General features: G+C 43.1%; 1 protein-coding gene across 15 annotated transcripts in view; it reads right to left on the reverse strand.

Annotated features, from left to right (window-relative positions):
* DAB1 (DAB adaptor protein 1) overlaps positions 1 to 24,500 on the reverse strand; it is a 451,161-nt gene that overhangs the window by 144,280 nt on the left and 282,381 nt on the right. For 9 of the 15 annotated variants that reach the window (XM_071565303.1, XM_071565305.1, XM_071565302.1 and 6 more), the window contains exon 1: positions 19,008 to 19,222. The exons of 3 other annotated variants lie outside the window; for them this stretch is intronic. The gene's annotated coding sequence lies outside the window, so the exon portion shown is untranslated. Of the gene's footprint in view, positions 1 to 17,887; positions 17,942 to 19,007; positions 19,223 to 24,500 lie in introns of those variants that run through there. 3 more of the 15 variants (XM_071565306.1, XM_071565304.1, XM_071565295.1) reach the window with 2 other exon arrangements.

Here is a 24,500-nt window from a genome sequence, read left to right on the forward strand (position 1 = left end):
ATTAAGAAATACACAAATAAATCCAAAGAATTGAAGCTTGATCCTAAAACATATTTTAGCGACCTCTTCCATAAGTCTCTCCTTGGTGGGAGAATGACCATCAGGATCATAATTGTTATCACACACAATATTCTTAAACCATTAATAGCTTGTACTCACCCCACTTCTGACCTTTCCTATCTATAGGACCACACTTTGCTGCCAAACAAGTGCAGGTCCTCCTAAAGCAGCTCTCCAAAACCAATGATTTGGTGTTAAAATTTCACCTTGATTATGTTATTTATTGTGTGATTTAATCAACAAGACAGAAAGGGATAGAAGATGTCGATAGCAAAGCACTGACACCACTGATTAGCTGATAACCAGAGTCCCATCATTCTGGTATTTCCTTATCAGGAAATCACTACTGTCTCTACTAGTGAGCATTCTAAAATATAATTTGGGAGTTTTTTCCCCTGTTTGACACAGTGCCTAGGACCATGCAGGGAAATGAAGGGAAGGAGAGCTCCAATCCACCTCCACAGATCAGGGGAATGGGATAGCAATACAGATAATAAATGTTATTATTTGTATTATGCACTCATCTGCACCATATCAGCTGCTAAAACCTGGCAAATATTCCAGACATCATCAAGAACTATCTCAACCTGTTTTCAGACCCTTAATCTCAAATCAGATCTCCCTCCAAGAGATTATAACAAAACGTGAAATAACCAAAATATTGAAAGTCATTTCACAGAAAATTGAAATAGATACTGCAGGGAAAAAAAAAACACATTCCAGTCTCGCAAACTCTTCTCCATAATCCTTCTCCGTATTCTTCCAGGGGACTATTTGATTTCTCTCTCTCTCTCACAGTATTTTTAACTGCTTATCTTTATAGCCAGGGGTTGGTTGTGTTTTCAACTGGTGGTTGTGGCAAGTGGCATTCAAACCATGCAGGAGAAAGGAACGCAGCCAACTAAGTAGATTATGAACAAACCACTCAGGTCCTCTTTTCTGTGTTTCTCAGTAATCACTCACGGCCAAGGAGCAGATAGAGACCTCCTGCTTCAGTGTCTCACTTGTAAAGGATCGATGTGCTGGGAACACAGACACTACAGCACTTAATAGCAAGTTTTAAGTGCTTCTCACAAGACAAGAGTCTCCTCCACAGCTTTCTTGCAGGCTTGGAGGAGCTAAAGAGCTGCTATTACTGTGTAGTTGTGGCTTTTTGTCAAAATCATACATAATAAACACAAAGAAGCTCAGTGGACAGATCCAAGACAAGATACAAATGAAATTCTAGATTAACAAAGCTCCATTAAATCAACTTAGCAGTTTTATCTCCAGGGATAACAACTTGGCTTGCAGTGGTGGGCTAAATAATGCAGTTCAACACATTAAGAATAGAACTGTATTCAAACTGAATGGACTGTTAGCTCAGGAAAAAGACAGGAAGGAAAGGAAATGCTGAAGTAGCTGTTTCCAGCCCACAGCCCATTTTCTCTTCTTTATCTTCCACAACTCTCATGTTCATACATCTATCACCACATCTTGCACTTTCCCTGGGAAAGAGACAAAACAGGCCTCAAAATCTGTGTGTTAATGGGTGTCATCAAAAGAAGCATCAATTCATCTGGATGCAGCACCTGTAACATGCATAAAACACCCAGAAATCAGAGTCATAAGAAATGGGGCTGCTTCTCCTCCTCCATTCAATCCCTGCACTAAAATGGGCTGTTTTATCTGTTATCATTTCATAGCACAGATGCATCCCCTGCCCCAGAGGGCATTTAGCAGCAAACCTGGAAACTTCTCTGCCCAAGAGGCAAGTCCCTTTTCTCTCCCTGCAGTCACAGTTTCAACCATGCAAGTTTTCCAGGAGACACTAAAAAGTTTCCCTCTTGTCAGCACTAAAAGCTTCTCCTAAAGTAGCTCTTTTTCTAGGCAGCCACATTTTCATCAAGTTTTAGTGCATACATTTTATGAAACTGTTTGAAAACCTCAGGATTCAGGTTAGAGAAAGAATATGAAATGTAGGCTAGTGAGCTTTCTAGGGAATACCCACGAAAGCAGTCTCTTGATAGCTAAGGTATCTTCCTTGCTGTGAAAGCAAGGACTGTTGAGCACAGATTTTCACTGCTCTCTGGAGGTTTAAAGTCTTAGAAAGACCTAATTTCATTCAAAACTATCTGCTGGCTTCCTCTGGATTTTGTATGAGTGAGTTTAGATAGAACATAGAAATTGGGCAAAAGAAAGGATGATACAACATTAGCAAAAACTTTAGTTGGATTTTCTATCTCTTATAAACAACTAATGATGTCAGTTTTGCTATAGAATATTTATTGCTTTGACTGTCTAAAAATGATTATTTTTTTCAAAGGAAAAACAGCATTTCAAAAGAGGATGTAAAATTTCTATTACATCAAAGTAGGCAATCAAAACTTTAATGTACTTGTTTCTATTCAGGCAAACACACGAATATTTTTAAAGCACAAATATTTCAACAATGTTTTTACTCCTATTTTTGCTCTAGTTGAGTTAGATTTGAGTTACATGAAAGGGATGCAATGGGTCAGATATTCATACCACTTTCCCTATTGCAATTCATTTGGTCCAGTTTCAACATTCTGCACTATCAACAGCCTGAATACACTTTAAAAAACTTCACAGGTGTATTCAGTAACTAGACAGACAACAAAGAACTTCTAACACCCTCCCTTTTAGTGCTTCCTATCCCTTCTTTTGTGATGAAAACCCTGTAAGTGAAAGGATTCCACTCTCAGCCCTTGTGCTGCCTTTTCAGGACATGCTGAACATCACAAGCTTCCCACAGACTGTGCTGTGTGGGTGACAAGACACACTCTGGTGGGTTTTTTTTTTCCTTTCTCAAGATTTCAGCACACATGTATGACCTCCACGGTTTAACTGATGAGCCTTCAGAGCATCAGTTACAAAAAACAGCCATTCTAATTTCCTTTACACTCCTCCTTGAAGGAATAAATCAGCCTCTTGACTGATTGAAACACTTGGCTGCCAGTCATTGTGCTTTGTCCCTCCAGTGCCTGAACCAGCCTGTGGGAACTCAGGAGAGCAGAGAAGTGATTAAATTGTAACACGGAGCCCGGAGAGCAATAACGAAGTGAGCGGTTACAAACAAATAACACAGTTCTTCATAATTCAGTGCAATGCATTGTTTGATTTGGTGTGTGGGCTGGAGAGCAAGGCAAAGCAGCAGTGCTTTTTTACTAATGCAATAACATTACTGCTTAATGGTGGAAAGCACAGGAGAGCAATAGATGGCCTACAAATACGAGTAAAATGTGCAAGCTTAACAATACAAGTTTATCTTCCTTATGAATTACCCAGGCAGTGCTTTTATTAGATGAGATCCATTGTTTCCTGATCTGCAAATTACTTCCTGAATCTATTAACTATAAAGGGAGAAATGTATTTTTCAGTGTTGCCCTTTGAAGAAAGACAAACCCCACAATAAATCAGCCCAAGCAGGTGAGACTAAACCAGCAAGACAGACGAGGTATTTCAAATATTTCAAATACACAATCCCTGGCTGACTATAACAGTAAAGGATTCTTTTTGGGGGGGGTAGGAGCATAGAAATGAAAGAACTTAAGTGTAAATTATCCAATGATTGTACAATTCTGGAGTATTAACATGTATGTGAAGGATTATTAAAGATCAGGTAGGATTTTTCTTGCTTTACTTCAGTCACCTCCAGGGAAACAAATTCTGCCATGCTCCACAGGAGATGAAGAACAATCCCAGTATATTAAAAGACTCACAGATATAATTCCATGAACTACAAGTTTTCTTTGTAACTCAGATGCCTTAAAGTGCACAACACTTTTATCACAGTCCTTGCATTTCCTAAGTCTTTGAAGGATGACATTCCCACTCACTGACTGAGCATTTGCATGTCTTGAATCCTCTAGTGAGGCCCCAAGGAAAGCAGTATTGTTTCTATCTTTTTTATATATTCCTCCAACTGAATTCCAACACCACATCCCAAACTCACTTTCCTGAGCAAAATGCTTCAGACATGTCTAGCTGTTAAAAACACCAGGATTATCCTGAAAAACACAGAGGGGGAGGTACTTTTACAGGTTCCTGCAAACTGAAGTCAACAGTCACTACTGGTATTATGTGGCAGAAAACAGAATCACAGAATGGCCTGGGTTGGAAGGGGCCTTAAAAACCATCTCAGTCTAACCCACTGCCATGGGCAGGGACACCTTCCACTGTCACAGGTTGCTCCAAGCCCCATCCAGCCTGGCCTTGGACACTCCCAGGGATGGGGCAGGTACAGTTTCTCTGGGAAATCCAGTGCCTCACCACCCTGCATTTCCTGTGTTCTTGCTAATGACACCCCAATTGCTATGAAACTTCTGATAAGCCATATTTAAATCACCACAAAACAGTTTGGCCACACCAGAACTATGGAACAATTACAAAAAGCAAAGTACCTGAATCTGCCCAAGGGCTGTAACTACACCTACTGCATTCCACCTCCTTCAGCTCTCCATCACTTCCCATGGGTAAGAGTTCATCAAACTGGATCCATTTTCCAAGCTCCTCACATTTCAAATCCTCTTCTCACTAAGATCCAAACTCCAGAGTAGTTTAAATTCTTCTCTTTCCCATCAAGTGGAGCCAACAGGACTGTTGGTGCCCCTTGTGCTCCACCTCCCAGGAGTCACCAGCGGTAGCTCGTTCCACTGATTGGAACCACCGCACCCAGAGCACCTTAATTAACAGGCCCCCGTGCACAATCTGCCCTTCCAATTACCTCTCACATCTTTGATCTCAAGGTCTGATGTTCCCTAAAAACTTTGAGCAGTTTATTTATGATGCTGCTATGAACAGTAACATTGCTAAATAATTCCCTTTAGGAAAGTGAACTATTTTAATTTTCTCCACTCAAAGCCAGGGCAGGAAGCACCACCTGTGGATAATGTTGTCTGACACTTCCCACTCTTTTCAATAACTTTGCAACTTTGCCAGATTTTTACCTCTTCAGGCTACAATTTTGCATGTCAGTGGTGTCTGTTTTGTGGTGATTTTCAGGACATAAAATCATTCAGGACATTGAATCACTTCCAAGATTTAGACTGTAGGGAAATACTGTGTTTTGCCCATGTTAAATAATCTTTATGAACTTATACTTAAAATCTTTCTGAGTTTTGAAAGTGGGAATGAGAGATGGTTTTCATAAAATGGATCTGGTTTTCCTGCTAATACTAAAAAAGCCCAAACCACAACCACCCCTAAAAAAATAATCAAAAATTCAAAAAATTTGAGATTTTACACTTGTCCAGAACAACTCCTTTATACTAAAATCCCTCCACACCATCACCCCTCCTGCAGCCTCTAGAAGAAACTAAAATGTGCATTGCACAGTCCTATAAACATTGTCCTGGAAAATGGACTGTTTCTTTAATTACTGCTCTGAACCAAAATTGCACAAAACAGTAGGGAAGTGACAGCAAGAGGCACCCAGAAAGCTGCTGACTGAATGCATAAAATACAAGAATCAGACCAGAGAAAAAAAGGAATAGACTTTGACATGAAGTTTTGTATCACAAGAGGCAAAAGAGAAGAATTTCGAAGTGCTGTTTAATAATGGAGGACTTGGGAGGTTTAGTCTGGGAGTCAAGAGGTAAAAATGCTCCAGAAGAGGGGGAGGATTAGAGTGGGTGAGACAATCATGAGTAAGGGAGGAGCTGCATCCAGATCAGGAGCTGGGAGGAAAGCAGAGCTCACTCAGGGTACCAGGAACCTGGGATTAGGAACTCCTGTCAGGAACATGCATCTCATCTGCCTCTGGTGGGGGACACAGAGAACAGAGCAGAAGCTGCTGGCATAGCTACTCAATTAAACCAAATTGTGTGAGCCTGTTCTTAGGGAAAAAACCTCCTGATCCTGATGATGCACATGGATCTCAACACACTGTGATCTGATGTTCCTCCCCAGGAAAGGAGTTGTAATTTCCTTGCTATATTAAAAGCAAGATCATCCTACCATTACTGCTGTACTTCTTGTGGAATATTGTAAGCTGAATTATTCCAAATATCTAATTTCATTAGATGAATTTTCTAAGAAGACATAAATTAGTGCATATGGTTCATAATATTTTCACTTCCTTTCCTGGTAACCCATTTCACTAGTTTTACACTTCATCAATTTAAGTATTATGGCTAATATGTAACATTTAACTCTGTCACAAGAGGGGAAAAAACTCCAAGTGTCTCATTAGGAAGCTATGATGGCCCTTTCAGAAAGCAGTGTTCCATTTGCTCCTACATCCACTATATCTGAAGGCATGGGTGTCACAAGCACATGCAGAGCTCACAGGCCTACAGGTTTCTGTGCAGGGCAAAAGCTTTTTTTACTGCTCACTTGGGTACAAGGCAAACTGGATCCCCAAGGGACAGAATCTGTCTGTAAGATTTACAGATACACAACAGCAGCACAAAGCATTAAAACAGAGCAGGATAAGGTGTGTTTTACCACAGCAGAAAACCAAGGGCAAGCAACATCTCATTTATGTTAAGCAGAACACATTCCCACACACAACTGAATCAGGAATAACTACATATGAGCATCACCTGCTGTCAGGAAGAGCATCTCTGATTAACTCCACCAAAGTTAACATCAGAAAAGCCATTTTCTATCCAAACCTCTGCACTGAAACATGACAGCAATCTCAAACATCAACAGGTGTCAGAAAATCATGAATGAACAGAAAGAAACACATGAAAAGGTTTCACAAAATATAAAGAAGGCTGAAGTCTCAATTACAATACACTGACTTACAAGCATTGCAAAGATATACAAGGAACTGTTTGACACACCTTTTTGAACATAGATGAACTCCTTCAAAATAAGCAGGATGCATTCCTGTGGCATGCTAAGAATTCTTCAGGTTGTATTAGTGCCTTAAAAGCATCAGTGCTCAATCAGAATTATCACAGGAGGGGACTCGGAGTCATGTCAGGTTTTGAATGACGGAAATACGTAAGGCTGTTCAGAAATAGAACACCTGACACAACCATCTACACACACTCCTGAAGTAGGCCAGCAGATAACACCTTTGAAAAGAACAACTGCAAGCTGTCCCCTCCAGTTTATTAACAGACCATTACACTGTTTCACCAGTTACTGTTAAATATACAATTATTCAGTGAATAAAGGGAAGGCTGTTTCTTTCCTGTACCCTCACTCTCCCCTAAGCTGTTTTTCACCCTGTATTTCTGAAATATTACTGGGTACTGTAGCACAGCTCCTAAGGCTATAACAACAAATGTAATAGGCTTCTCTGACTTCAGAAAGGGAACCTTTGGCATGGGAGATTGGAGGTGGGAGGGTCAACGAGACACTTTTATAGGTGCCAAAACTCGAGAGTTGCTCTCCCCAAGTGTGATATACAGCACAGGAAGGACATTGAGCTGCTGGAGCGAGGCCAGGGGAGGCCACCAATGTGATGAGAGGGATGGAGCAGCTCTGCTGGGAGGAAAGGCTGGGACAAGTGGGATTGTTTAAACTGGACAGGAGAAAGCCTCGGGGTCACCCAACAGTCCCTTCCTGTACCTGAAGGAGCCAACAAGAAAGACAGAGAGAGACTGTTCACAAGAGCCTGGAGTGACAGGACAAGGGGCAATGCTTCACACTGACAGAGGGCAGGGTTAGAACACAGATGACGAAGAAATTCTTCACCTGTGAGGCTGGACAGGCCCTGGCACAGGTTGCCCACAGAAGCTGTGGCTGCCCCATCCTTGGAAGTGTCCAAGGCCTGGCTGGAAAGGGCTCTGAGCAGCCTGGGATAGAAGAAGGTGTCCCTGCCTGTGGATGTGGGGTTGGAACTTGATCTTTAAAATGTCCCTTCCAACCAGACCATTCTATGATTTTGTTATGAAACCATAAGACTCTGTTACTGACTCGTAATTTTATAGAAAAGCTTTTATATACATCCTATATAATACATATATATACACTAAGATATTTTTCATAAGCTTAAAATATTAAAAAAAAGTGGAGAGAACAAACATCCTTGATTCATTCAGGTGAAAAAAAAAACCCAAAAACATTTCCAACCAGGCTCTTACACTCCCAAGCATCCAGTTCTCCTGGACCTGGTTCATTACTCCACAGTAAGTCACACCTTGTCCCCACTGCAGTAAAGTTCACAGTGTTTGCTCCTCAGAATGAGTGACCCTCACTCCTGTAGCTCCCAGCCCTTTCCAGAACCCTGCAGACTTCACACTGCACCATAATGAAGTTTCCCTCTCACACCACTGCACAGAGATGCATTAGGAAACTTTACAAGTTTCTCCTTTACCAGCATCTCACCAAAACATCACGCCAGCATTTTTCACTTAAAGGAAATTTCTTTTTAAAAAGCACTTTGTGAGCTCTACTACAGGTTGTGAGGCATTTTGGTCTCCCATGTCGACTCCTCAAACTTTTATTACAATAAATAATATGTGCAATGGATTAATATTTAGGAGATCTTTACTCTTCCACTTGCATCATCCTTATAAATTATTCTCCTATTAATGAGTTATTTGATCTCAACGTATTAGCACAAAAAATACATTGTTCTCTGTACTTCTCTGTAACCTATGTGCTTGCCTTCTGCTAAAAGCTCCTCTTCAAAGTGCTATTATTAATTGTCAAGCATTGGAACTGCTCCTCCAGACATCAGCTCCTTTACTTTCAAGACAGACAGACAAGATTTTCTCTACTTTCTGCAAGTAAAGTACAAGCTAAAGTACATCTGAATACACAATTTATTCTATTTAGCACTGTCCTCTCCCTAAGGCATCCAGTGTAGCCAACCTCTTACAGGAAGCATTTGCTGGAACAATCAGGACTCTCAGAAGGACTCAGCAAGATTAATACACACCATGTCGTCATGTCTGATCTTATCTCATGCAGGGACAGAGATGTTAAAGGTGCAGCCCAACAGAGTGTGCCAGCAGGGACTAAAGCCTGGGCAACAACCTTCTGCTCCTCTAGGCTGAACTTCCTCACACTTTAATAATGTGAATACTCAGGAACTATCACAAACTATATCACTTAAGTTGCAACAGTCACATCCAAAATGGTGAGGAACCCTCAGAGATTCTGATTTCAATTTGTTTCCTTTTTTAACAGTATTGTTTCAACAGGGAACAGTAACCCTACACTGGGGGTTTCTTGAAGAAGAAAGCAGATGTACCCTAAATCAGCACAGCTCCTGGTGGTTTCTTGATGCCTTTTTCTCCCAACAAACCAAACCTTAGGCTGTCTTGGGAAAATCCAATGTTAGCCTTTCTCATGAAAATACATGTGCATGCATGAAAATGGGATACACTCACTACCATTCAACCTGAGAGTACTTTAAATCAATCAATAAATAAGCCCTGTGAGGCAGCCAAAGATAGTCCAGCATAGTCCACCTAAATGAGAAAAAGAGCTGGTCCCATTAGAGCCATTAGGATTGATATTACAGCACTTTCCTCATTGTCTACACTGAGGTACACTCTTTCAGCACAAAGAAAAGAATAACAATGTATTCATCAAGAAAACTTATTATTGTGTTACTGAATCCACAAAACACACCATGTCTACATGTCGTATTTTCCTTCTCTGCACTGTACTTCCCATCCTCACCAAAAAGTTCCATCTAAAAATCCTGATTAGCAGAGCCAGCCACCCACAGAGTGCACGGGTCACCTGCTGTCTGTTCTCTGAACTAGAGATGATCTTTGCAATAAAGAACTCAGTTAGTTCTCTACACAGGCTTGAGCAATATTTTGAAGCTTGATGCACATGATCTGCTCCCCTGGATTTCTGCTGTCTGCACAAAGGCAGAGACCAGAGAACAGATTCAGTGACTTCAAGAGGATTCTTCTCACCTAAATTTTACCTGTCAGGACTGGACATCCTGTTAACAAACTCGGCTCCTTCTACAAAGACTGGTGAGGGACAGAATCATCCCACAGTGTTCTCCTTCTGCAATCTCCTCACCTTATCCAAGAGTCCAACAGAACAAATCAGGCAAGAACGAAACATGACAAACTCTACATTCAAAAGGAACAACCACATACAAGTAGATTGTAAGGGAAAAAAAAGGAAAAATAGAACTGCAAACAGAGCTCCTTTATGAAAATCACTTGCTGTTCTTTGTCAAGACCAAACTTAGAAATGCTCAAGTCTCAGACCTGTTTTGAGGCTGTGGCAGAGTTATTTTTCTAGTGTTCTTTCACATAAAGAGGATTTCATGTCCTCTCCAGGAGCATCCTGCTCTGAAATCCAGAAACTGAAGCTTGGCACAGTGGGACTCGCTCAGTAACAATTCTCACTTTTCTCTGAGGATCTCTCTGCACCAAAAGCCATTAGCATTTGCTACAAATGTAACATAGCAACAAGCAGACAAGCCCTCATTTGATGTAGATCAGTGTAGTGGTTCTGATTTGAAAGAACTTCGCCACATTTCATCAGCTGTAACTCTCACACAGGGCTGTTGAATAGCTCACTCCACCACCAGGGAGGGGAGGATCAGAAAATCTGAGTGCCAGGAACAGTAAGTGGTCAATTCAATTCGTTATCCTCTTTAGGACTTGGGGAACATTTCATTTCTCTTGTTTTCAGAAAGAAGAAAAATAGGTCAGAATATATGAAAACTATCACACAGGGATGGTGGGCAGAAAACTGTCCTGAAGCCACAAGCTGAGATTTGATTACTTCAGCAGCCACAATAGAAACCCATTCATAAAACAATCTTTATGAAACTCACTGATGTGAGTTTGTACTGTTTTCAAACTTGAGCTAACTGCCAACATGCTGGGTGAAGTAACACTTCCTGTTGATTTGTTTTGTATTAATTATAGCGTAATTAAAAAGGGGAGACTTTATTGCCAACATCTACCAGGTGGTTTAAAACAATAAACAGAGGCCATATAACATTTTTAAATGGAACTCTCAAGTGTTACTGTGGCACAACGAACCAATTTCAAAAGGTATGCACATCCACAGAAAATAAAATAATAAAATCCTAGAATGGAAAAACCTTCATTATATTAAAAAGAGGGAGGGGAATCCATGTCCTGGCAAGACCCTTGATATTTGTGGTACAGCTGCTACAGTCAAGACACAAACACTTAACAGGTCATCTCGTCATGCCATTAAAAGGTTTGAGTTTACCAACAGCCCTCAGAGCTTGAAGAAAACTGACATAAAAGGCAGGAACAATGAAATTGATTGTGTATTTTGTTATACAAAGGAATGAGAGGGGAATTCAAAATATAGATATTCACTGCATTGAGTGTTGATGAACTGAAGAGCAGTACAATTTCCTGAATACCAGCTGGACTGCATTAAAGTTTAAAAAGTATTTTGCTTTTTCCCTAATTACCTTCATGCTTGGCTTGATCATGGAGCTACTTGGCAATTCCTAAGCCCTGAATCCTCTACTGCTCCAATGCACTGGAGTCCAAGCTATTAGTGCAGCCCATCATCACTAACCTCGAGATCAAGGAAGCAGAGTCTCCTGCTCCACAACAGCCACAAGCAAAACATGATAGGGTTAAAATTGTTTGATTTGTAAAGGTTATACAAGGAAATCAAGAAGAGGGTAAAACAAATTCTTCATGCTAAAAACATCTTAAATACAGAGTAAGCTTTTCCTTCCTCCCATCAACACTGACAGGTTACTGTGAGAGAGAATTAAAGGAGAGGTATGAACTCAATAAGGGGGGAATTCAAGTGACCTCCTACATGTTAATCTGGCAAAAAGCACATGCCAATTGAACTGTTATGGCCACTCTCCAGGCAGAGACTGACAGAGCCTGGAAAGGCTGTCAAATTACAAGCACTGTCTGCTCCTGCCAGCTCGGATCTCTTCATCCTGCCTTCATCTGAGCACCCACCTGAGGCACCTGAATAAATCCAGGGAAGGTTAAACGAGTTGAAGTGCTCGTTTTCTTTAGCAGAGTTTATTGAGCAGCATTTCCAGTAATTAGGAATGGAAATAAAACTTTTTTTTTAACTGAAACCACTCACAATTTTTCCCTCAGTTACTTCAAGTACTGGGGAAAAAAATGAAGTTATAATCCTTTAGGCTGAGGAATGACTAACATGATGCCTGCTGTTCTCTAAATAATCTTTCAGTAGGGTAGGAGACAGTTATGTAAAAGAAAAATAAGAAATGCACATTCCATCAATTGGATTCCCAGGAACTGAAGTTCTTCATTTTCAAATGGGTGTAATTAAAGTCTTTGCATTTCCAAATTCTAAATGTGGAGCTACAAACATCAACAATATCATTTAAACACTTCAAGTGATGGATAAAATTACTTTTGCTAGGTACAACTTAGGCAGATGTATGTTCCAGAAGTTACTTTATGCTGTGCATGAGGGATTCAACTTCTACCCAGGTTGGTGTGATGAAACCAGCTGATAAGATACAATAAACTGTCCCATGACTTGAATGCTGCAGAACCCACTGCAACTTTGAAACTTCTTGCACTTCCTGGAAAATGTGCATTAGTGCTACTTGAAATTACCTCCACTGATAATACTAATATCTATTATTGTTCAGTATGTACACTTTTTCCTTTTATTTTAAAATTATTTTAATGGTTTGTAATCCATCATCTTCAGCCAGTGGATTTTCTTCCTACTTACGTATGCTGTGAAGCTTAAAGATAGTCCTAAAACCAGTAGGAATTAGGAAAATGCCTGTTGAAGAACAACTTTTGGGTTCCAATATCATTTACATGGACTAAGAACACTATACAGTGCTTTGTTCTGTTCTCTCTCTCACGTTGACCCCACACAGTTCAAGTATAACCTTACACAGGTTGTTCCACAGCTGGAGAAGAAGTAAGACCTTCCCAATCTTGTACAGACCTAAACCAAGAAGTGTCACCTGGTGACTGCCAAACCTGTTCACTCACTAATTACTAACCCTGTCTAAAGGGGGTTTTCTTTTAAGAAAAAAAAAAAAAAGCAACTCTTGTCAGAAGGAATTAAGCAAGAATTTCCCAAATGACACTGAGTAAGTACAAGAGTTCTAAAGCTGAGATACCTACTCAGTCTAAGAGCAAAGAACTGTTTTCAGGTAACTGTTGCTGTGATCTCAAATTTCTGCTGACTCTAAACTTTCCTAAGCTTTCCAAGAATAAACCTGTGCAGGGTTAGAAAGTTCTTTTCCATACATTGATTGATTGATAAACTTTAGTGTATCCTGGGACAGACGGACTGATGAGTCCTACAATCTACAGAATAACACCAGAAAAGGGTTTTGCACACCAGGAATTGCTCTAGGAGGCCACAACTGCCCTGCCTGGATGATAATCACCTCCCAATTAGCTTCAAAACACGCTGAGCCCAACAAATATTCGGTACCACTTATCATCAGCAACCCTGTGAAGTGCAGCAATCACCCAGATCAAACCCCCACCAGCATCCCTGTAACACTGATGATAAAGGCAGGTACACTGCTTTTTCCTTAAAAAAGCATTTTTTAGAGATTCCAACTCCATCTTCAGTAATAATAATGGGGGGACTTTGTATTAGGGGACTCTTGATTACCCTCAGTACTAAACAATGATACACTCACATGCAGTTATGAATAATTCTGGCAGCCTTAGTATTCTGTCTTCATTGTCTCCCTCTTCACAAATGTCCTCTAAATGTAATTTTCCACTAAGTATTCACCGAGGAAAAGCACCTCCTAAAACCACAGGGGCATTGCCTAACATCTAAATCTGAAGTTTTTGCAAGAGAGCAAGAAAACAGAACAGCAAGCACACATGCATGGCAGGATTATTTGATTCGATACTACATAAATTAGGTCAGACTCCTCTATGGAGAATTCTGTGTCAAGAACTAGGTGGTCCACTGGATTTCTATTCATTTGCCTTCAGGCTTGAGGAATTGCAAAGACTCTCAAGAAACTGATGTTCTTCTACCCACAAGAGTAATCACTATCTGGGGATGGGGGGAATCTCTCAAGTTTAACTGCCTGACAATACCTGGAGACCTGAGAGATCTGTATAATAAAAGGAACAGCTAATAAAGCCTTGCATACATATGTTTATCCATACACAGAGACATACAAAATTCAACAGATTAAAATCATCAAGTGCTTTTGTGTACTCAGGTATTATACTGCCCTGTGGGTGGGATTTTTAATGCTGCACATACCATAAAGTCACAGAATGGTTTGGGTTAGAAGGCACCTTAAAAGATCACCTCGTTCCACCTCCTGCCATGGGCAGGGACACCTTCCACTATCCCAGGCTGCTCAATGGCCCTTCCAGCCTGGCCTTGGACACTTCCAGGGATGGGGCAGCCACAGTTTCTCTGGGCAACCTGTGTCAGGGTCTCCCCACCCTCACAGGGAAGGATTTCTTCCCTACATCTAAGCTAATATTCTTCTCCTTAAGAATATAAAACATAAGATAAAAAAATAAATAATAAAGAGAAAATATCCCTAAGAAAAGTAACAATCTAGGTATCCTCATTAACCCAACAGTAATGGAATTACTATCTGTAGAATGCACAAAGGATCCCAGCTGGGAACTGCCTGGACCCTGCTCCCCAGCAGGCTCCTCCTGCTCAGGAACACTCCATTTTTAAAAGCTTGCCCACAGTTATCACCCTTCCTGACTCCATAAGCAACTAAAGCAAATCTTTACGCCTCCAAGGGCTGTAAGGTCACGTGAAGTACTTCACATATCTAAGAAGAGGACTGAGTCAGAGCAGGATGTGACAAGCAGCCCTTCAGCAGTGCTGTTGCTCCACTGGGGATGGATGTGGGGAGGACATGCAGCTGTGGAAGGAGCTGGGACCTGGAGAGCTGAGGACACAACAGCCTTCAGCGTCTGCACCTGCCCAGGCACACACAGGTCATGCCAGGGTATGAGCTTCACTCTAACTCCTCAAAAAACAACACTGATTAGGAGAAAAAAGCTGACAGGTCTCACTCAGATGTGGTTCTTCACTGTGGCACAGACCTTTAAACCACTTAAGATGCACCACTGCAAACAGGCTGCACAGACCCCACACAGCCAGCAAGGACTGGTGTGTGTGGCTGAACCACTGAAAATAAAGCAAGTTAAAGACTTTTCATTGCATCTGTTTTCACTGCACACTTATAAGCAACAGGCACTGCTTATACCTGCACCACTTGAAAATGTGTTTGAGGGCTGTGTAAGATTAGATACACAGACATGGGTGCCTTTCCTGGAACTCACAGGATTGGGTTTACTCACCTTTTCTGAGTTGTGCCAATTCTGCTGCCGTTAAACAGAAATGGAAGATTGAATCATGGATGAAATTCTTAAACCACCACCATGAAATGTAATTTTGCTGCAGCCAGACTGGGCGAAAACCAGTGTTAAAGGCAAAATACAGAGCTGCAGGCTCTCCATGTGACAAGTCAAAGTATGAAAATGAAAATGTTTCAATCTGATTAATTACTTGATTTAGAATATAGGCTTTTCATTCTACTGTATCAAAATACTCATAATAAAACAGTGCAGCTGATGAAGTCAAGCACTGCCTTACAAAGGCTGGCAAATTTGCAGAACAGCACTTGAGGTTCAGATTAGTAAAATCCTAATGAATATCCACTCTAATACCCATGTAATTGCAGGGAATGCATTTGCAAGTGGTACATCTTTAAAAAAAAAAGACAGAAAGGAAGAACAAGAAAGAGAGAAAACACTGGTTCAATTGAAGTCCAGACTGTGATTTTAGTGTTTAAGAAACTTACTGGCAGGCTGGAAGAATGAAAATGCTTCAATCTTGCACTATAGGTAACAATGTCAACATAATCAATTTCATCACTTTTGTCCCAAACACTAAAGTGGTTCCCATTTTTATCCATTTTATCATTTTATCCAAGGATTGCTTCATCCAGTTCTTTCTGCTCACTGCACGAGGAGCTGAGCCCAGCCCAGGCTCCCAAAAGCCTTCCTTGGAACTACACACACTCCAAGTTGCACTTCTTTTTGGGAGCCACTTCCTGCCATCTCCACTCCTCATCTTCCTACCCATAAAAACAGGATAGTACAGGATGCATTTTATCTCACGAATCCACCAGGAAAATAAATGATTTAAAGACAGAACTAGTGCTGTAAGAATGAAATCTCAGAAGGGCTGAAGGCAAGCACTGCTGAAATAACACCAAATAGCACAGGACATCTGAGAGACCAAGCAATCAGGTACTTTTATTCCTAAGTAATTGGCTGAGCAAACGTATTGTGATCCAGCAACTCTGATTAATTCAGCAAGAATGCTGGGGTAGTGTTTATAAAAACCAAGTCATTACCTTGACTAAACATTGACTTGGACAGTTAACTTTAACCATCAAGACCTTGACTAAATATTGACGGGGAAAGTTAATTTGAACCTCAACATCCAGGAAACCTTGTTCCTCTTTGCTAGTATTTGCTATCACTTTAAAATGTAAACACGGCTGTAAAAATAGGTAGCTTGGCTGTTACTAAATTCAACACAACTATCTTGCAAAAATATGAAAGCTGAAATGTCTGAAAGACAATGAGCCTGCTAAGGATGTGAGGGAAAGGTCAATCTTCCTGTGTTTTGCTTGAGCAAGGACCTCTGAGAAGCGCTAAAAAAAGAGAATCACAAGGTTCATGGCTTAAATTTATTTTGATACATATACACAGGGGTCTTACAAGGTATATTTAAAAAACTGTGCCTTGCCCAAAGGACCAAGCAGGATCACCAGGGCAAGGGGTTCATTCTGGTACCTCTACTTTTGAAGCCCTAGTAGCAGCCACTTCAAATCTACATCCTCCACTATTGGCATCACTTCATCATGTGAGGCCATGGGTCAAAGGACATACACAGGGTCTTATACTAGCTGAGTGAAAAAAAAAAAAGAAGAAAGAAAAAGAAGAAAATCAATTTCAATCCTTCTAAGATGAAACCACTGATGTGTGCAGTCACTAAAGTCCCAAAGGTAATCCTACAAGAAAACATGATGGTGTCCTCCATCACTGGGTTGAGATACTGTTAAAGTGCAGCAAAATCATCTTTGAGGTATAGTCCAAGATCAAAACACTCCAAACCATAAATATGCATTTCTAGACCAGGGTGAATAGTGTATTTTGGGTGTGTAATGAAAGAAAGTGGTACTGACAAAGGGGGCAAGGAATCTTACGTTTCAGAAAGGTCTTATGTATGGTGATAAATAAACAACACAGTGAATCCAGCATTAATCCCACCCACAGCTTCAGTGCAAGAGTTTGAAAGTCCCTTTTAGCTTTGTGCTCTGATTCCTTTTTTAATACATCAGCTGCCTTTAGCACACTGAATGAAAAACAGCTTAAGAGCAAATATAAAAGACATAAATCTCAGATACGAGAGGAAACATCAAACTGCTGAAAACTTGCTCTGCCATTATTTTCGAGTATAGTAGGAAGGAACAGATTGATAGTGGCGTTGTGGGGGGTGAGGGTGGGGAATGAAAGAACAATAAACAATACAGTCATCAGGAGTTTAACACAGCGCTGTGTCTCGCAAAGGAAACATACTGTGAAACAGCTTGCGAGATAAGCTTCGTCAACGATAAGTAATTTTTATTCCGTTTGAGTGGCTGAAAACAATAAACATGATTAAATGCTTCAGACGTGCATTCAGAATTTAGACAAATGGCAAAGAGCTCCAAGGACTTTGCTTTTAAAACTACTTTGGGGAAAGACCAAAAAATTAACTTAGCCAGTTTGAAATGTATAATAAGACAGAACTTCAGAGGGAAAGTAAAACTTGCCATTCATCTGCAAGCTCCACGACCCTCCACGCCAGAAACCAGCTTTGTTAGCTACTGTTCTTTACTATCATTACTGGTCCCAGTTTCCCACCTCACCGTTCATAGAGGAGGCACCTCAAACGTGCCGGTCGTGAACATGAGCTCCCCATAGTGTGGAACATCCTGGAGAACACCGAAGGAAGAGGCGGCTCCAGGGGGTTCACAGTCCCGTGCTTGTCCTGCCAGCCCTTGTGGGATCTGTCACGGCTGTCCCGACCCAGCCTGGCGGCAGCTCCTGAACCCACCTCCCACCGCCGGCAGCGCTCCCAACTTTAATTCCCGGGTGTCTGCTCCTGCTGACTCGGTGGGCACGCACCAACACCACAAGAAAAAGCACCCCAAAACACTGACATTGGGGGGTGGGGAGGGGGAGGAGGGTTATTGTGTTTCCTCCCAGAGTAAGGGCCGTAAAGGAGAGGCATATGAACCCCCAGCGCCGCTCCATCACTCGGTCACTCCGCACCCGCTTCCCGCGGGGAGGGGCTGGGGCTGCTCCCCGGGGACCAGCGGGCGGCTCCGCGGAGGGCCCCCAGCTGGGCAGGGCTGCTCGCCCCCGGCCCCCCGCGGCCCCTCCGCCCGCTCCAGGCGCCATTTCCCCGCCGCTCCTCAGCGCGGCGTCCCCGGCTCTGCTGCACCTTCTTCCCGGGGACGGCAGCGACGGCGCAGCCGAGCCGGGCTCCGCTCCCTGCCCGGCAGCGGCAGCGCCTCCCGAGCGAAACGGGCACTATCGCGACCAGAAGCTGCGATCGGCGCTTCCAGCCGGGCGGCGGCAGCGGCTGCGTGCCCAGCCCGCGGGGCATCCCGAAGATCCCCGGCACGGCGGGGGGAAATCCCGCAGACACATCGCGTCCGGGGGTCCCTCCTCGTTCCTTTTTGCCCTGCGCCGGGGGATGGCGAGAGCGGCCGCCGCTACCCCCCAGCCGGCAACTTCCCGCGACTCCGAGGGGATTCCAGCTCTTTCCCCGCCTCGGGGGGACGGGAGGGATCTGGGGGGGGGAGAAGGACGGGGGGAAAAGAAAACTTCCTTGGGAGAGAAGCAGCCGTTCCGTGCCTGCTGCGGGCAGGGGGGTCCGCGCTCACAGGAGGAGCAGCGCACCCCGCACCGGGCGCCCGCCCCGCATCCCTCCGCCCCAGCGCCGCACCTGCCGCTCAGCGGACAAGGGACCGGCGCGCTCACCTGCCCCAGCGAGCCCTCTCCTCCTCGCATTCCTCTGTTCCCCATCGTGGGCGCAGCAGCTGCTGTTATTCCTTAGGATACACATGGCTCGTCCATGCTGGGAGAGCCGCCTTCCCGCGCCGCCTGCCCTCTCCGGCCCCGCCAGCGCGGCGCTGAGGCCAGAGGGAGGGGAAAAGGGAGGTGTGCGGCGGAGGAACGCTGCTGATCAGGGGTCGGTCTCCTCCTCCTCCTCCTCCTCCTCTCGCAGGGCTGGGGGTCTCAGCGCCGCTGTGCAGCTGGGCAGGGAGAGAGGGACGGGAGGAGAGGGGAGGGGAGGGGGCTGGCGGGGCTCTCCCTGCTCAGGGCGGGGATGGGGGAACGGCGTGTCTGCTGGTCCCCAGCCTGCCATCGGCCCCGGGGCAGCCCAGCCCTCGTGTGCGAGCGGTTGGCGACCCCCGCACCGCGCTCCAGCCGCCCAGCACCAGGGGGCGTCGGTACCAGGGGCTCCCCCGGGGGTACCAGGGGCTCCGGTCAGTGAGTCAGCCGTGGTAGGGGGCGTCCCGCCCGCCCCTGCCCACGCGTGGTGCCCGGACAGGGCGCCGCGAACGCGGCTCCCCCCGAGCCAGGTCGGGGTCGGGGGCTGGGGCCGGGCCGGGGACCCCGCCGTCACATCGCCCCCAGTGTGCTGCTTTTCTCATGGCTTCTCTCAGTCACCCATGAAAATTTAATGAGGCATTTAGGGCTGTTACCTTCGGAGTCAGTGGAGGAAGCATATTTAGCGTAATGCACTTGCCGCCGAGCCAATAGGTCTGTGCAGGCGGATCAGAAGTCATGGAGAGACTCTCCTTTCAACACAAAATTCACGACCCATTAAACTTATTCTGTGATAACAGCTTCTTTACAAACGGACACCCATAGAAAACAGCGGCTGTCGTGCACTTCCCGAAAGGATTTACATACACAGAGAAGTACATTTGCCAGGTTATTGCCATTTCACTTGTATTATCTCCAATCAATGCATAAAAGCAAGGTCTGCTCGCGCTATCCGAGGTAAATGACTAAAAGAAAAGCTTTTTGCAGCCTCCAGATGGATGCGATTCGCCCCCCGGGTCTGAGTGGCCGCGTCTCCCGGGGCTGACAGGGAAGAGGGTTCAAACCATTACCGAGTATTGGATCTGAGCAGAAATTACGAGCGAGATGTTCTGCCGGACACGCAAATATCCAGCTGCTGATGTGCACTCTCCGAGATGACAGCCAAGGAGCGATCACCAAGATGCTCACAAGGTAGAAGGATGTCTACAGGTTATTTTACCTTCACCTGACGGGCAGGGGATCTGAACCGATGTGGCAACCTGGTTAACAGGGCAGGGAGCGCCCATGCAGGAGCAGAGGGAAAGGCTGAGAGAACAGACTGATTGAAAGGACATGGAGAGATCTCGTAACATTCTGAAATATTATCAGTTTCATCTCCCTTTAATTATTCTTTCCATACCACATTAGGTCTTAAGCATAAAAGATGAAGTCATGTCATCACCTTTACAACATAACAAAAATGCACTTGAAAATTCAAGCTACATTTATAGAAGTAGTTGATGGGATGGAGACTTTTAACTAAAGATCTGTTTCCTTCAGTCCAATTTAGTACAGAAATGAAAGGTGAGATTAACAGTTGAACCCACTTATTCTAATGTGAATTTAAAAAATCAAGTCCTAGTAGTCAACTTAATTGCAGCAAAATTTCCTGTTGGTGAGGATTTCAACATCTAGGAAAACAAAGAACTCGAGGAGAAATACAGTCATAGAAGTCACTTTCTCATTGGAGAAGTCAACCTACACTCATTTTATGTCCATCTCTACCAAACCTATGTCAGATACCTCCTGTGAGACTTTCTCCAGCAACCTTTGGAAAGAACAGAGAGGTGGGCAAAGACACAGATTAACAGTAACCATTGTGATGTATGTGACTCTTCATTCCATTTTGAGTCCTGAGAGGAAAAACAGAGATAGGATCTTATCGTTGGATCTCCTAGTCCCTGTTATTCTCCATCACATATTCAAAATATTACTGAACTACCCCTAATGCAAACACTTTCCTCAGCTGCAAATGAGCAGCTCCAGCAGTCCCAGACTACCCCTCCAAAAATCAATCTTCTAGGAGATGGCAGCAAGTAGATACCTGGCCTGCCAAATAACGGCATTTGTGAAAGCACTGGAGATTATGAACCACATTATTTCCCAGATGCCCATGAAAGAGCCTGTGATTCTTCAAGTACAGCCATCAACTTCTTCACAAATCCAAACTGCTTCATATTTCAAATCCTTTTTTGGCAAGGTGCATTTCCCTTCACAGCCAATTAACTGCAAACTAATTTAGAGCGGGTTTGCTTTTGCAAACACAAGTGTCAGGTTCCAGCAGAGAACATGTTGCTAAGAGCATGATATATGCACACATTCTGAGTTCTGTTGTTCTTTCATCCCCCCCAGACATCGCTATGATCCACACAGAGACACCTCGGAATTTAATAAGTTCCTTTCTAGGAAAACTTCACAGATGAACAACATTTTCAGCATCCCTTCTACATCCTGAAAGCCCACGTGTTCTGTATTAGTTTGCAGAGTGCTCACAGGAGTTTAAACACACACACAAGGGGTACCTCCTATGGAAAATACAGATTAGCTGCTGTGTAGAGAATTGTGAGATTTGGTTTCACTCTGGATTACAGAGGAAAAGGGAGTTGGAAAGTTTTAAACTCTCCACTTCTCTGAGAGGAAAGCTCATTGCAGCTTGTTCTTCAGATGCTCCTTAGGTACTTTAACAAGCACTCTACACTTTTAAGCTTTTTTTGATTTGGACAATACTGCAACTTCTTTTTTCTAAGTATATATTTATCTTCATTATTCCCTTATTTTCAGATCTGAGCTTTACAATTGAAAACCTCAGACTCAGAAGTTCCTAAAGATCTTGGCTGTTGTCACATTTCTTGATTTTGACAGCAAAAGATCCACTTCCATTGTAAAAATCTTTTTTTTTGTTAAAAGGAGATGGACAAACATGATATTTAGGGCTGCATTCCTCTCAATTTCTGCCAAAATAACAGGTATTCAGGAGACAGCAACTGTGTGCAGTGAATGTCCTCAACAAGTAAGGTTGTTTTTCATTTTGTCTTATGTCACATTACATTTTCCTCTTTATATTTTCCTTTAAATATTTAGACAGAGCAGAGAGTTTTAAACATGTCATTGACACAAATAAATGTTTAGGCAGTCATTCTACCTTGGGTTCAGCTCTTGTCAGATCTGATAAGTTAAATATCACTGGATCTGGTCAGTAATTGGATGGGAGACCTCTGAGGAAAACTCAAGAGCTGAACTAAGTGGCACTGGTTACTCAGTAGGTGCTTTTTTTAACCTCAGACTCATCCTGAAAAATGCCCTCAGCGTGGTATTATGAGCAGTAGCTGAAAAAGGCATTTTCAAGTCAGATTTAATGTGCTATTTCTGTTAGGCACGAGAAAGGATTCCTAACACTTTCCTTTCAAACTTGCTCAGCCCACTTTCAAATTAGTTGAGCCCACTACTATGTAAAGCTACATTTGAAAGTATGAAATCAATTTTTCATCATTTTCCTTTTAATAACAATAAATTTTTTAGAACTGTTGTTTAAGTAGTCATTTGTACATTTCTTTGCCTTTAATGCCTACATTCTTGAGCTTTCCTTTTACTCTCATTATGTCTCTGAGGTGTCAGTCCAGCTCACGGACACTCTGCCCATGGCAGGGGGGTTGAAACCAGGTGATCTTTGAAGTCCCTCCCACCCCAAACCATCCTATGATTCCATGAATACCAAAGCATATACATTTCCTTTAGTCATCTCAGAGCCAACATCAGCGTTTCCAAGCTTGGATACAATCCCTCCTAAACAGCTGCTGATTGCTGACTGTTTTGCCACTGCTTCCTGATGATTTTACAACAGCACGAAGTGACAGGACAGTGGGGAATGGCTTCAAACTGGCAGAGTCGGTTCAGATCAGGTACCAGGAAAAAAATATTGGCTGTGAGGGTGGTGAGGCCCTGGCACAGGTTCCCCAGTGTTGATGCCCCATTCCTGGGCTTGGAGCAACCTGGGATAGTGGGAGGTGTCCCTGCCCATGGCACAGGGTGGAACGAGATGATCTTTTAAGGTCCCTTCCAACCCACACCATTCTGTGATCCTGGGATGAAGTGGATCTCACACTGATGGGACCACTCCACCCTTCAGGCTGTGGAGTGTGTTGGGGCCAAGGACTGAGGAATTCTGTGATGCTTCACTTGCCTGTGAACTCCAGACTTGCATGTGATGTGGCTCAGCAGTCAACCAACACCTGCAGCTCAGCTACAAGATCTCAGCACTCCTGGGACCCCTACAACGTGCCATGAAATTACTGTACAGGTAAAAGCAGCTCCTGGGATGTCAATCTGCTCCTTGTCCAGCCAGGAGGCTGCACCTTGGAGCTCCCAATCCCCCACACTCTGCACAGTGAGGATTTCCCCAAGTCTGGAAACCTCAGCTCCAGCCAGCACGCCAGAGTTCATTCAAACATATTTCCCTAAGTTGATATTTCTGTAATACATTTCAAAACATGACAAATCATTACTTTCTGATGTTTGGTATTCATATTTTTTTTCCCTCTTTAAGCTTTCCAGACAGAAATGGAAATTGCAAGTGCCACCATAGCAACTCAGTGCAATAATATAAATCTTCAAATAACAATTTAAATGAAGGATGTTTGAAGTATTTTTGTTTTGTAATAAATTTTTAGGTGTCAACTAGATCAGGGCTTCATTTCTAAAGGGGTTTTGCTGTTTATTTAAAAAGACAATCCTTCACTTGAAAGAGATTATAGCGTTAGCCTGAGACAAAAAAATGAGGTTTAACAAAACATCTCCAATCCATACTATTTATTTATATTAGAAAACTGCTCACTGGAACAGTTTAGGTTCCTAAATGTCTATGTCACTTTTTATTCTTGGGTTTCCTATTCACATTTACTAAGAAATTATGACAGAACCAAGACAGAATCTCTATGACCCAGCTAAGGAGTCCTCATATACTGCCACAAAAGGTTGTTAAGAAATGGGATTTTTAGAAGACTGACAATGATCATGTGCTTGGGGTCCAGTTTGAGACTGTGCAGCTCATACACAGGAGAGATTATAGTTTTTCACATATGTGGTTCCCCTGGCTGAGGTGGTAATTTCTCCAAACCAGGATAACACTCAACTAATCAGGGAATACAGTGGTGCCCCTTCCAGCCAATACCAGGGCCAAGTTCTGCTTTTAGATGCTCAGCACATACTGTTGCAACTTTTGGAAGGCTGAATTTCTTGTATCCTGTGCATTAAAGGTTGAATCTGTGTGCCAACCTCGACAAAACTGCCAAACCCAGCAGCATCAGAGGAGTTACGTGGACTCAAGGTGGCATAGAGAATAAAAAGAAATCCCAGTTATTGTTAAGCTGAATAACCCATTGCTTT

Source organism: Pithys albifrons, chromosome 10 (genome assembly GCF_047495875.1).
Source record: "Pithys albifrons albifrons isolate INPA30051 chromosome 10, PitAlb_v1, whole genome shotgun sequence".
Classification (NCBI taxonomy): Eukaryota; Metazoa; Chordata; class Aves; order Passeriformes; family Thamnophilidae; genus Pithys; species Pithys albifrons.